The sequence below is a fragment of the Melanerpes formicivorus genome, unplaced genomic scaffold (genome assembly GCF_026170545.1).
Source record: "Melanerpes formicivorus ecotype bairdi unplaced genomic scaffold, bMelFor1.0.p_v2 SCAF_124, whole genome shotgun sequence".
Lineage (NCBI taxonomy): Eukaryota > Metazoa > Chordata > Aves > Piciformes > Picidae > Melanerpes > Melanerpes formicivorus.
Window position 1 is genome coordinate 167,286 of NW_027142476.1, and position 13,265 is coordinate 180,550.

Genomic DNA, 13,265 nt, shown 5'->3' on the forward strand with positions numbered 1-13,265 from the left:
GGCCTATTAAAATGTTAACCCAACCTCCCAATACCTCCCTTGACAGTGGCCAAGGCTTGGTCACTTTTCCAATTCCCCTGCCCAAACCAGCAGTGGTAATTAGAATTCCTTCTCCTTTAGGGGAGCTGCCAACTGCAGGGTGGGACCAACTCATTATCAGCCTCCTCTGCTCTGCAGAAGTAGAGAGCTTCCCTACTGAGAGGAGGAGGCAATTCTTCAGTTTATACTCCAAAAATAAAGAAGGAAAAAAAAGTGGGTTTGGCATTTTAAGAGTTCTTAAGAAGGGTTATTAAGAATTATCAAGCATTATTAAGAATCACTATGAAGGCAGATTATTAAGAAGGCCAAAGGGATCCTGGGGTGCATTAAGAAGTGTGCCCAGCAGATTGAGGGAGGTTTTCCTCCCCTTCTACTCTGCCCTGGGGAGGCCCCACCTGGAACACTGCATCCAGCTCTGGGCTCCCCAGTTCAGGACGGACAGGGATCTGCTGGAGAGGGTCCAAGAGAGGGCTACAAGGATGCTGATGGGACTGCAGCACTGCCCTATGAGGAGAGGCTGAGTGCCCTGGGGCTGTTTAGGCTGGAGGGGAAAAGACTGAGAAGGGATCTGATCAATGTCTATCAATATCTAAGGGCTGGGGGTCAGGAAGGATAGGATAGGATAGGATAGGATAGGATAGGATAGGATAGGATAGGATAGGATAGGATAGGATAGGATAGGATAGGATAGGATAGGATAGGATAGGATAGGATAGGATAGGATAGGATAGGATAGGATAGGATAGGATAGGATAGGATAGGATAGGATAGGATAGGATAGGATAGGATAGGATAGGATAGGATAGGATAGGATAGGATAGGATAGGATAGGATAGGATAGGATAGGATAGGATAGGATAGGATAGGATAGGATAGGATAGGATAGGATAGGTTAGGTTGGAAGGGACAGGCAGAGCCTCCGCTCAGTTGTGCCCTGTGATAGGACAAGGGGCAATGGATGGAAACTCCAGCACAGGAGGTTCCACCTCAACATGAGGAAGAACTTCTTTACTGTAAGGGTCACAGAGCCCTGGAGCAGGCTGCCCAGAGAGGTTGTGGAGTCTCCTTCTCTGGAGCCTTCCCAGCCCTGTCTGGATGTCTCAAGCTGCACCAGGGGAAGTTTAGGCTGGAGGTGAGGAGAAAGTTCTTCACTGAGAGAGTCATTAGTCATTGGAATGTGCTGCCCAGGGAGGTGGAGTCACCATCCCTGGAGGTGTTCAAGAGGGGATTGGACGTGGCCCTCGGTGCCATGGTCTAGTCATGGATCTGTGGTGACAGGTTGGACTCGATGATCCTTGAGGTCTCTTCCAACCTTGGCAATACTGTGATGTGTTCCTGTGTGACCTGTGCTGGATTCTGTGGTCCTGCTCTGGCAGGGGGGTTGGACTCAAAGATCTCCAGAGGTCCCTTCCAATCCCTAACATCCTCTGACCTGTGATATGCACACACCTGCACACAGACACACACCTGCATACACACAATCTCTCATTCATACCCAGCCACATGTGAGGAGGCCTCTTCCCAGCCTCATTGCCCTTCTCTGGACATGTTCAAGAGTTTCAATGCCCTTCTCAAATCGAGGGGCCCAGAACTGGACACAGGACTCTAGGTGTGGCCTAACCAGTGCTGAGGAGAGGGCAGAATGACCTCCCTGCTCCTCCTGGTCACACTGTTCCTGATCTTGAAGCCATGGTTTAGTAGTCATGAGGTCTTGGTTGACAGGTTGGACTTGATGATCTTTGAGGTCTTTTCCAACCTTACTGATTCTATGGCCTTACAAAAGGTTACTAAGGAAATATGCCTAAGCATGCAGCCAAGACCTGAAGCTATTCCATTAAGCTGGCCGAATTGCCTGTCTTGGTTTTGTTTTAAAGCTCTCTAAACAGAACAAGCAAAATTGAACAGGCTTCTCAAAGCAGCACTGCATTGCTGCAGGGGCTCCAAAAAAGCAAAGGCAATCCTCCTTCCTTCAGAACTTATGGAGCAGCATTAAATTATTTTGTCCATTTTCTCTGCTCCTGCTGCCCAGAGAACCCAATAACTGCAGTGGCAGAGATGAAGTATGATACTGGGGAATGGAAGGAAGGAGAGAAGGAAAAATAAGAAATTAGTTCCATGCCTTTCCTGAGCTGAAATAAAGAAAAAAAGTTAGCAAGGCCTTCTCCCAGCACCTGAAAAATGGAGGAGGGAAGTCTCTTCCCTCCCCTTCAGCCTCCAAGAGGAGTGCACAAAGTCACTTCATTTTTAAAGCTCTGGGTGAAAGGAAGAATGTAAACAAAGCAAAAAGAGATGAGTTAGTTCCAGGGACCTCTGTTCCTCATAAACTGTTTGTGAGCTGAGCTTGGCTATAAATCACTTGGTGTGATGAGGTCGAGCTGTTAACCATGTCCATTTAATGCAGCCTGCACCAACAAATCCCCTCCATGAGACCTCTGGGCATCCAGAATCTTTCTTGATCCTTCCAAATTACTAGCAAACAAAAAACCCAACCCAAACCCCAAACCTGCAAGCATCAGTGTTTTACAAACTCCACAGGATGTAAGACATTACAAAATCATTTCTGTTTATAATGTTCCAAGGCCAAAAAAAACCCCAACATTACTACTGGAGTTCACTCCCTCCCTGGACTGGCCCTGGACCGAGGCAGGGTTAAAATCACCCACCCCAAACCAGCCAACCAACCAACTGGGGAAGAGTGGGAAGCACAGACACCACGTCTCTGCTCCCTCCATCCTACCAGTCCTCTCTTCAGGAGCTGCCAAAGGACTGAGACAGACACAAATTCTGCTCTCTCAAGTGTCAGAAGAGCAGGGAATTTGTCATCTGTGACACCCTGCCAGCCTGGGAGGAGAAAGCCAGCAGGGAGAGGGGAAGGGGAGTGCAGTGCCTGCATGAGATGGAGGCGACCATCCCCTGGGACAGCCTTGCTTGTCAAGATCCACCACAGCTACCAAATTAACAACCTTCCCTTCCACCTCCCTCCTGCTTCTCCCTGTTTTATAGCATAAAGGGTAGATGAGATGTCTTTGGTTTGGGTTTGGAGGTTTTTGTTTGTCTGGTTTTTTTATTTTAAGGCACATCTCTCTTTATTTCAGGGCTGAGTCTCTTCAGAGACCAAAATCCCTCCAAAATCAAAGATGCAGGGGCACAAGAGCTAAATACTAGGACAAAAGTATTATTTCCTTGAATGGCACAAGCCCTGTGAGGAGAGGCTGAGGGAGCTGGGGGTGTTTAGCTTGGAGAAGAGGAGGCTCAGGGGAGACCTTACTGCTCTCTCCAACTCCCTGAAGGGAGGTTGTAGCCAGGTGGGGGTTGGGCTCTTCTCCCAGGCAACCAGCAGCAGAACAAGAGGACACAGTCTCAAGCTGTGCCAGGGGAGGTTTAGGCTGGAGGTGAGCAGAAAGTTCTTCCCAGAAAGAGTAATTGGCCACTGGAATGTGCTGCCCAGGGAGGTGGTGGAGTCTCTGTCCCTGGAGGTGTTCAAAAGATTGGATGAGGCCCTTGGTGCCATGGTTTAGTTGATTAGATGGTGTTGGGTGATAGAGTGGACTAAATGATCTCAAAGGTCTTTTCCAACCTTATTGATTCTATGAAAGCCACCAGGTGATCTTGGAATGTCAAAGAAAAGAGAGGGCAATTTTTTTACTGAGATCACAATGAAAGAGGAAGGCTCTGAAATGTTTTCAAATAAAGTCATTTATATGAATCACAGAATCACAAAATGCATCAACTTGGAAGAGACCCTCAAACATCATCTTATGTCCAACCCCCCTGCAGTCAGCAGGGACATCCCCAACTAGATCAGGTTGCTCAGAGCCCCATAAAGTTTAACCTTGAATTGTTTCCAGGCTGGGGCATCCCCCACACCCCTAAGCAACCTGTTCCAGTACTTCACACATGCACACCCCGAATCACCAAGGTTGGAAGAGACCTCAAAGATCATCAAGTCCAACCTGTCACCACAGACCTCATGACTAAACCACGGCACCAATTTCATCCCCCCCATTGTGAGGAACTCCCCCCTTATGTCCTGTACTTCCAGTATGTTAGTCAGTTAGAGGGTAGATGCAGAGGGACCTCGACCGACTGGACAGATGGGCAGAGTCCAATGGGATGGCATTCAACAAGTCCAAGTGCCAGGGGCTGCACTTTGGCTACGGCAATCCCAGGCAGAGCTACAGGCTGGGGTCAGAGTGGCTGAGAGCTCCCAAACAGAGAGGGACGTGGGGGTGCTGATCGACAGCCGCCTGAATATGAGCCAGCAGTGTGCCCAGGTGGCCAAGAGGGCCAATGGCATCCTGGCCTGCATTAGGAAGAGTGTGGCCAGCAGGAGCAGGGAAGTCATTGTGCCCTGTGCTCTGCTTTGGTTAGGCCGCACCTTGAGTCCTGTGTCCAGTTCTGGGCCCCTCAGTTTCAGAAGGACATTGAAACACTTGAAGGTGTCCAGAGAAGGGCAACAAGGCTGGGGAGAGGCCTTGAACACAGCCCTATGAGGAGAGGCTGAGGGAGCTGGGGTTGTTTAGCCTGCAGAAGAGGAGGCTCAGGGGTGACCTCATTGCCCTCTACAACTACCTGAGGGGTGGTTGTGGCCAGGAAGGGGTTGGTCTCTTCTCTCAGGCACCCAGCACCAGAACAAGGGGACACAGTCTCAAGCTGCGCCAGGGGAGGTTTAGACTCGAGGTGAAGAGGAAGCTCTTCACCGAGCGAGTCATTCGTCATTGGGATGTGCTGCCCAGGGAGGTTGTGGAGTCCCCATCCCTGGAGGTGTTCAAAAAGGGATTGGATGTGGCACTTGGTGCCATGGTCTAGTCATGGGGTCTGTGTTGATAGGCTGGACTCGATCCTCGAGGTCCTTTCCAACCTAAGTTATACTGCGGTACTGTGTGATACTGTAATCATGCTTTTTGTGCTCCTACATCTGACAATACATGGGAAATCAGAAACAGATATACACATTGCAGCCATTTATTCCATTACTTGTAGTTAAAGTAAGAACAGCAAATGATAGAAAGTCTTAAAAGACTCCAACCAGGCTCTATTTTATTGTATTTATTTTATTTAATTTTCTTTATTTTATCAATGCAAAAATGTTATTTATTGTATTTATTAACTTAAAACCATTTGATTAATTTTATTTTACTTATTTGACATTTTATTAGTTTTATTGTAATTCTTAAATTTTATTTATTTTAATTTTAAATTTATTTTAATTTTTTATTTATTTAATTTTATTTTTATTTGGTTTTGAATTTTTTTGGACATTTTATTTATTTTAGCTTTTTTTTTAATTTTATTTATGTTATTTTTATTTATTTTAAGAGTTTATTTATTTTATTTTTTTACTGTTGTGGAAATTTTATTTTATTTCATTTCTTTTAAATTTTATTTATTTTATTTCATTTTTTAAATTTTATTTATTTTAAAGTTTTATTTATTTCATTTTCTTTACTTTTATTTTGGTTTTAATTTTTTAAAAAAATTATTTATTTTAGTATTTTCTTTAATTCTTTTATTCATGTTGTTTTATTTCTTTTCAAAGTTTATTTATCATATTTTTTATTGTTCTGCTGCTGGTTGCCTGGGGGAAGAGACCAACCCCCACCTGGCTACAACCGCCTTTCAGGGAGTTGGAGAGGGCAATTAGGTCACCCCTGAGCCTCCTCTTCTCCAGGCTAAGCAACCCCAGCTCCCTCAGCCTCTCCTCACAGGGCTGTGCTCCAGACCCCTCCCCAGCCTCCTTGCCCTTCTCTGCACACCTTCAAGTGTTTTGATGTCCTTCTTAAACTGAGGGGCCCAGAACTGGACACAGGACTCAAGGTGTGGCCTAACCAAAGCAGAGTACAGGGCACAAGGACTTCCCTGCTCCTGCTGGCCACACTCTTCCTGATGCAGGCCAGGATGCCATTGGCCTTCTTGGCTGCCTGGGCACACTGCAGGCTCATGTTCAGCCTACCATCAACCAGTACCCCCAGGTCCCTCTCTGCCTGGCTGCTCTCCAGCCACTAGATGTGAAGAATAAAATCACACAGAATGGCAGAGGCTGGAGGGGATGTCTGGAGGTCATTGAGTCCAAACCCCCTGCTGAAGCAGGATCATGGAGGGCAGGTTGTGCAGGAACATGTCCAGGAGGGTTTTGCATGACTCCAGCGATGGAGACTTCACCACCTCTCTGGGCAGCCTGCTCCAGGGCTCCATCACTCATAAATTAAAGATGTTCCTGCTCATGTTTAGCTGGAACCTCTGATGTGCAAGTTTGTGCCTGGTACCCCACGTCCCGTCACTGGGCACCACTGAAAGAAGCCTGGTGCCATCCTCCTGACACCCACCCTTGAAGTATTGATCAGCACTGATGAGATCCCCCACTTAGCCTCCAGGCTAAAAAGCTCCAAGTCCCTCAGCCTTTCTTCATCAGACAGATGTTCTAACCTCCTTATCTTCCTATCCCTTTGCTGTACTCTCTGAAGCAATTCCCTGCCCTTTTTGAAGCAGGGAGCCCAGAAGTAGACACGATACTCCAGAGGTGATCTCAACAGTGCAGGGGGGTTTGGAATGCCTCCAGAGAAGGAGACTCCACACCATCTCTGGGCAGCCTGCTCCAGTGCTCTGCCACCCTCAAAGGGAAGAACTTTCCTTATGTCTAGATGGAACTTGCTGTGTTCCTGTTTGTGCCTGCTGCACTGCTGAGAAGAGTTTGGCTCCATCCTTCTGTAGCTATTGATCAGCATTAATGAGATCCTTCCTCAGGCTAAACAGCCCTAGGTCTCTCAGCTCTCCCTTCCAAGGCAGATGTTCCAGCTGTTAAAGAAGCCAAAGTTAAACTGGCAACTTGAAGCATGGGGCTGTAAATGTGGCCTGACAGCAGGCTGGAAGAGAAAGTATAAAGGCTGTGGACTCTGCTTGTCCTTGCATTTTGATGTATTACTAATCCCAGCTTCAATTATCTACCTTTTCTACACTTTTTTGGGTATGTAAAGATGGGAGTTCAATTATTGAGAGAGCTTTCTTCTGACTGGAGCTGGGGGAATTCCTACAATAGCAAAGGGTTTTTTTCCCCCCCCTCCAATCTCACCATGCAGTAAAGAATGAATAAAAGACAAAAATAAAGAGGGAGGAGTGGGAAAGCTAGCTGACAATATTCTGTCTCCCTGATGACTAGAATAAATTCTGAGCTGTTCTGAAGACTAATTCAAATTTCAGAACCTGCTACATCACTCATCAGGATCATAAAAGGCCAACAAGTTGTCTGAGAGCAGAGAAATTGTTGAAGATACAGCTGCTCAGCTGAGATTTTCCATGAAGAAATTACTTTTCACATCACATTCTTCCTTATTTTCCTTCCCTTTTTTTTTTTTTCCCTTTTCACTGAAGCAAACCTGCCCAGACCAAGACAAACAGCCAGAAGAGACCTTTCTCTTCACCCTTCCCTAAACATTCAGGTTCCCAACCAGCCTGTGAGGAGAAGCAGTGGGGAACATGGTCTTACCACCTCCCTGGGCAGCACATTCCAATAGTATCACAGAATCAGTCAGGGTTGGAAGGGACCACAAGGATCATCTAGTTCCAACCTCCCTGCCATAGGCAGGGACACCTCACACTAAAGCAGGCTGGCCAGAGCCTCATCCAACCTGGGCTTAAACACCTCCAGGGATGGGGTCTCAACCACCTCCCTGGATAACCCATTCCAGGGCTTCACCACTCTTCGTGGTGAAGAATTTCTTCCTCATGTCCATTCTGAATCCCAGGTCCCTCTCTGCCTGGCTGCTCTCAGCCACTCTGACCCCAGCCTGTAGCACTGCCTGGGGTTGTTGTGGCCAATGTGTAGAACCTGGCACTTAGATGTGTTCAGTCTCCTGCCCTTGGACTCTGTCCATCTGTCCAGCCTGGCAAGGTCCCTCTGCAGAGCTCTCCTACCCTGTAACAGATCAACTCCTGCCCCCAGCTTGGTGTCATCTGCAAATTTACTGATGACTGACTCAATCCCCTCCTCCAGATCATCAGTGAAGATATTGAACAGGATGGGGCCCAGCACTGATCCCTGGGGGATGCCACTAGTGCCTGGCTTCCAGCTGGCTGTGGCACCATTCACCACCACTCTCTGGGCTCAGCCTCCAGCCAGTTCCTAACCCAGCTCAGAGTGCTGCTGTCCAAGCCAGGGGCTGACAGCTTGGCCAGGAGTTTGCTATGGGGGACAGTGTCAAAGGCCTTGCTGAAGTCCAGGTAGACTCCATCCACAGCCTGCCCCACATCCACCAGGCAGTCACCTGGGCATAGAAGGAGATCAGGTTGGTCAGGCAGGACCTGCCCTTCCTAAATCCCTGCTGGCTGGGCCTGATCCCTTGGCCATCCTCTAAGTGCTGTGTGATTGCACTCATGATGACCTGTTCCATAACCTTGCCTGGCACTGAGGTCAGGCTGACAGGTCTGATTAGATAGTGTTGGGTGATAGGTTGGACTTGATGATCTCAGAGGTCTTTTCCAACCTGATTTATTCTATTCCATTCCATTCCAGCCCTGTTCTGGCTAGGCTTTAACACTAACTAGAGATTCTTCTACACATCTAGTGGAGACACTGTGTCCTCTCACTGCACAGCTGCCAGAGGGACTGATAGCCCAAGCTACAATGCCAGCTCTTGGAATTCCAACCAACAACTAAGTTTGATCAGCTCCCTGCCATGGTCCACTTCATTATTCCTTGCAAAATGGAAGAAAAACAACCAACCAAAGCAAAAAGGTTCAACAAGAACAAGTGTAGAGCCCTGCACCTAGAGCCCTGCACCTGAGGAGGAACAACCTCTTGCACCAGTAAAGGTTAGGGGTTGACTTGTTAGGGGCAGCTCCACAGAGAAGGAGCTTGCAGTCCTGGTGGACAATAAGTTATCTATGGGACACCGATGAGCCCTTGTAGCCAGGAAGGCAAATGGCATCCTGGGGTGCATTGAGAAGAATGTGGGCAGCAGGTCAAGCGAGGTTCTCCTCCCACCTCTACTCTGCCCTGCTGAGACCACATCTGGAGTACTATGTCCAGTTCTGGCCTCCTCAGTTCATGAGGGACAGGGAATTACTGGACAGAGTCAGGGACTTGAACATCTGTGTGATGAGGAAAGGCTGAGAGCCCTGAGGCTGTTTACTCTGCAAAAGAGAAGGCTGAGAGGGGATCTAATCAATAGCTGAGGATGTCAGGGTGTCAGGATGAAGGTGCCAAGCTCTTTTCAGTAGTGCCCTGTAACAGGACAAGGAACAATAAGTATAAGCTGGAACCCAGGAAGTTCCACCTCAACTTGAGGAGAAGCTGCTTTACTGTGAGGGTGCTGAGCCCTGGACCAGGCTGCCCAGAGAGGCTGTGGAGTCTCCTGCTCTGGAGACTTTCAAAAGTCACCTGGATGTGTTCCTGTGTGACCTGCCCTGGGTGATCCTGCTTTGGCAGAGGGTTGGGACTTGATGATCTCTGGATGCCCCTTCCAACCCCTAACATTCTGTGGCTCTAGGATTATGCTTCCTGTAGAATTCTCTTTTTTCCTTAGTCTTCTTGTAACTGGAAGCTCTTCAGCTGCAGATTCAAGGAGACAGGAGTGCTCTGTGACTTTTACAAGCCCTATGAGGAGAGGCTGAGGGAACTGGGGCTGTTTAGCCTGGAGAGGAGGAGGCTCAGAGGAGACCTTCTTGCTCTCTACAACTACCTGAAGGGAGGTTGTAGCCAGGAGGGGGCTGGTCTCTTCTCCCAGGCAACCAGCACCAGAACAAGAGGACACAGTCTCAAGCTTTGCCAGGGGAGGTTTAGGCTGCTAGGAAGAAAGAGAGATTGGCCATTGGAATGTGCTGCTCAGGGAGGTAGTGGAGTCTCCATCGCTGGAAATGTTTAAGAGGAGCCTGGATGAGGCCCTTGGTGCCATGGTTTAGTTGATTAGATGGTGTTGGGTGATAGGTTGGACTTGGTGATCTCTGAGGTCTTTTCCAACCTGGTTAATCCCGCATTCTGTGATTCACCACATGGGTCCATGAGAAAAGCACCTTGCCAACCTAATCAAACAAATGTTATCATCAAAAATTTACCTATGCTGATTCTCCATCCTTCAGAATCCTCATCTGCAGCAGGATTTGAAGGCAAAAGATTGCTTTGCTGGTGCTCAGTTAGCACCCCTCAGAAAGACTCCAGTGATAAATCACATCTCCAGCTGCATCAGTGAAGCACCAGCCGTGCCACCGACCGGGATCTCATCCACAAGATTGATGGTGAAAGCGCTGCACGCTTCACAGGCAGCCTCAGCCACCCAGACCTGCCTCCCCCCTTTGCATTTTGAGTTTGTAATTTGGTTTAAAACTTCAGGAGGCCATAAAGAACGGCAGGGATTACGTGATAAGGCTTGACAGGGGAGCCGTGATTAGAGTCCTGTGTAAAGCGCACTGGCTGTGGCACGTAGTGGCTCCAAGACATGACTGACAGCCACACAGGGATTTCACTTGAGTTAAGGAACAGCTGCCTCCTGGGGGGCTGCACTGATGGAGAAGCTGAGGCACAACTAGATCTGCTCATAGTGTAATTCTGTTTGTAAAAGCAAAAGGGTGTCACGGATTCACAGGCTGCAGAGGGCTGGAAGGGAGCCTCAAAGGCCATCTTGGTCAAACCCCCCCTGCAGGCAGCAGGGGCATCTCAAACTAGATCAGGCTGCTCAGGGCCACATCAAGTCTGATCTTGAATGCCTCCAGGGATAGGGCTTCAACCACATCCTGGAGCAACTTGTTCCAGGATTTCACCTCACTCACTGTGAAAAAATTCCTCCTGATGTCCAGTCTCCCCTGCTCCAGTTTTAACCATTGCCCCCCTCCCTATCACTCTAAGCCCTTCTAATCTATCATAGTATAGTATCAGTCAGGGTTGGAAGGCACCACAAGGATCATCTAGTTCCAACCCCCCTGCCATGGGCAGGGACACCCCACACTAGATCAGGCTGCCCAGAGCCTCATCCAGCCTGGCCTTAAACACCTCCAGGGCTGGGGCCTCAACCACCTCCCTGGACAACCCATTGCAGGGCTTCACCACTCTCATGGGGAAGAACTTGCTCCTCACCTCCAGCTTCATTCCATTCCCCCTAGTCCTATCACTCCCTCAGATCCTGAGCAGTCCCTCCCCAGCCTTCTTGGAGCCCCCTTCAGATCCTGGAAGGCCACAATTAGGTCACCTCAGAGCCTTCTCTTCTCCAGACTGAACAGACCCAAGTCCTTCAGTCTGTCCTCATAGGACAGGTGCTCCAGCCCTCTGCTCATCCTTTTGTGGCCCTTTAAGAGAGAGCTGCCCCCCGTAGCTGGCAGGATCTGTCCCTCCTCAGCCTTCCTGTAGGTCTCCTGGAGATATTGAAATGCAGGTCCAAGGTTACTCCAGAGCCTTCGCTTGTCCAGGCTGAACAGCTCCAATTCTTTCAGCCAACAGAGAGCCACAAGGATGCTTAGGGGCCTTGAGCATCTCCCCTGTGAAGAGAGACTGAGAGCCCTGGGGCTGTTTAGTGTGGAGAAGAGAAGGCTGAGAGGGATCTGATCAATGGCTATCAATAGCTGAGGGGTGGGTGTCAAGTGGAGGGGGCCAAGCTCTTTTTGGTGGTGCACAGCAATAAGACAAAGAACAACAGGTACAAGTTGAACAGAGAAGATTTCACCTCAGCATGAGGCAAAACTTCTTTACTGTGAGGGTGCTGGAGCCCTGAACAGGCTGCCCAAGGAGGTTGTGGAGTCTCCTTCTCTGGACATATTCAAAACCCACCTGGATGCATTCCTGTGTACCCTGAATGATCCTGCTCTGGCAGGGGGGTTGGACTCAATGATCTCTGAAGGTCCCTTCCAATCTCTAATGTACTGTGATACAGTGAAATAGAGCAGAGCAACCAGAGCTCCTTGATCTAGCCACTGGTAATCCCCCAGCCACTGCTGTCATGATGCAAGGTCAGGAAAACCCCAAGGAGAGGAACCTGGGATGCGACACTGACCCCCCTCAGGGTGCCTGCTGCTGCCTGCACAGATGTGCCACACAGCAGCTGCAGCACAGGGATGAGCACCACCCCCAGCAGCCCCCAGAGGTGCCTGGCAGGTATGCTCTGGGCCAGCCTAGGCATCAGCCCCCTTGGGGCAGCAGGCACAAGTCTGAAAGGATTTGACATGGATGAGAGGAGGGACAGATACCACACTTCTCAAACAGGGAGAGCTTTGGATGTGGCCAAGAGCAGGACACCTGGAAGACTTTAGAACAGACCAGACCAGGCCAGGTTGGAAGAGACCTTCAAGATCATCGCATCCAACCCATCAACCAATCCAACACCACCTAAACAACTAACCCATGGCACCAAGCACCCCATCAAGTCTCCTCCTGAACACCTCCAATGATGGTGACTCCACCACCTCCCCAGGCAGCACATCCCAATGGGCAATTACTCTTTCTGGGAAGAACTTTCTGCTCACCTCCAGCCTAAACCTCCCCTGGCACAGCTTGAGACTGTGTCCTCTTGTTCTGCTGCTGGCTGCCTGGGAGAAGAGACCAACATTTGCCTGTCTACAACCTCCCTTCAGGTAGTTGTAGAGAGCAAGAAGGTCTCCCCTGAGCCTCCTCTTCTCCAGGCTAAGCAACCCCAGCTCCCTCAGTCTTTCCTCACAGGGCTGTGCTCCAGACCCCTCACCAACTTTGTTGCCCTTCTCTGGACACCTTCCAGCAAGTCAACTTCCTTCCTAAACTGAGGGGCCCAGAACTGGACACAGGACTCAAGGAGTGGCCTAAGCAGTGCAGTGCACAGGGGCAGAATGACCTCCCTGCTCCTGCTGGCCACACTCTTCCTGATGCAGGCCAGGATGCCCTTGGCCCTCTTGGCTGCCTGGGCACACTGCAGGCTCATGTTCAGCCTACCATCGACCAGCACCCCCAGGTCCCTCTCTGCCTGGCTGCTCTCAGCCACTCTGACCCCAGCCTGTAGCACTGCATGGGGTTGTTGTGGCCAATGTGCAGCACCTGGCACTTGGATGTGTTCAATCTCCTGCCCTTGGCCTCTGCCCATCTGTCCAGCCTGTCGAGGTCCCTCTGCAGAGCCTCTCTACCCTCCAGCAGATCAACTCCTGCCCCCAGCTTGGTGTCTGCTGCAAATTTACTGCTGATGGACTCAATGCCCTCATCCAGATCATCAATGAAGATGTTAAAGGGCACAGGGCCCAGCACTGATCCCTGGGGCACACCACTGGTGCCTGGCCGCCAG

At 49.5% G+C, this 13,265-nt stretch overlaps 1 protein-coding gene across 9 annotated transcripts in view; it reads right to left on the reverse strand.

The window, feature by feature from the left end:
* Positions 1-13,265, reverse strand: part of PTPRK (protein tyrosine phosphatase receptor type K) — a 595,004-nt gene that overhangs the window by 113,938 nt on the left and 467,801 nt on the right. The gene's annotated exons all lie outside the window — the stretch shown is intronic.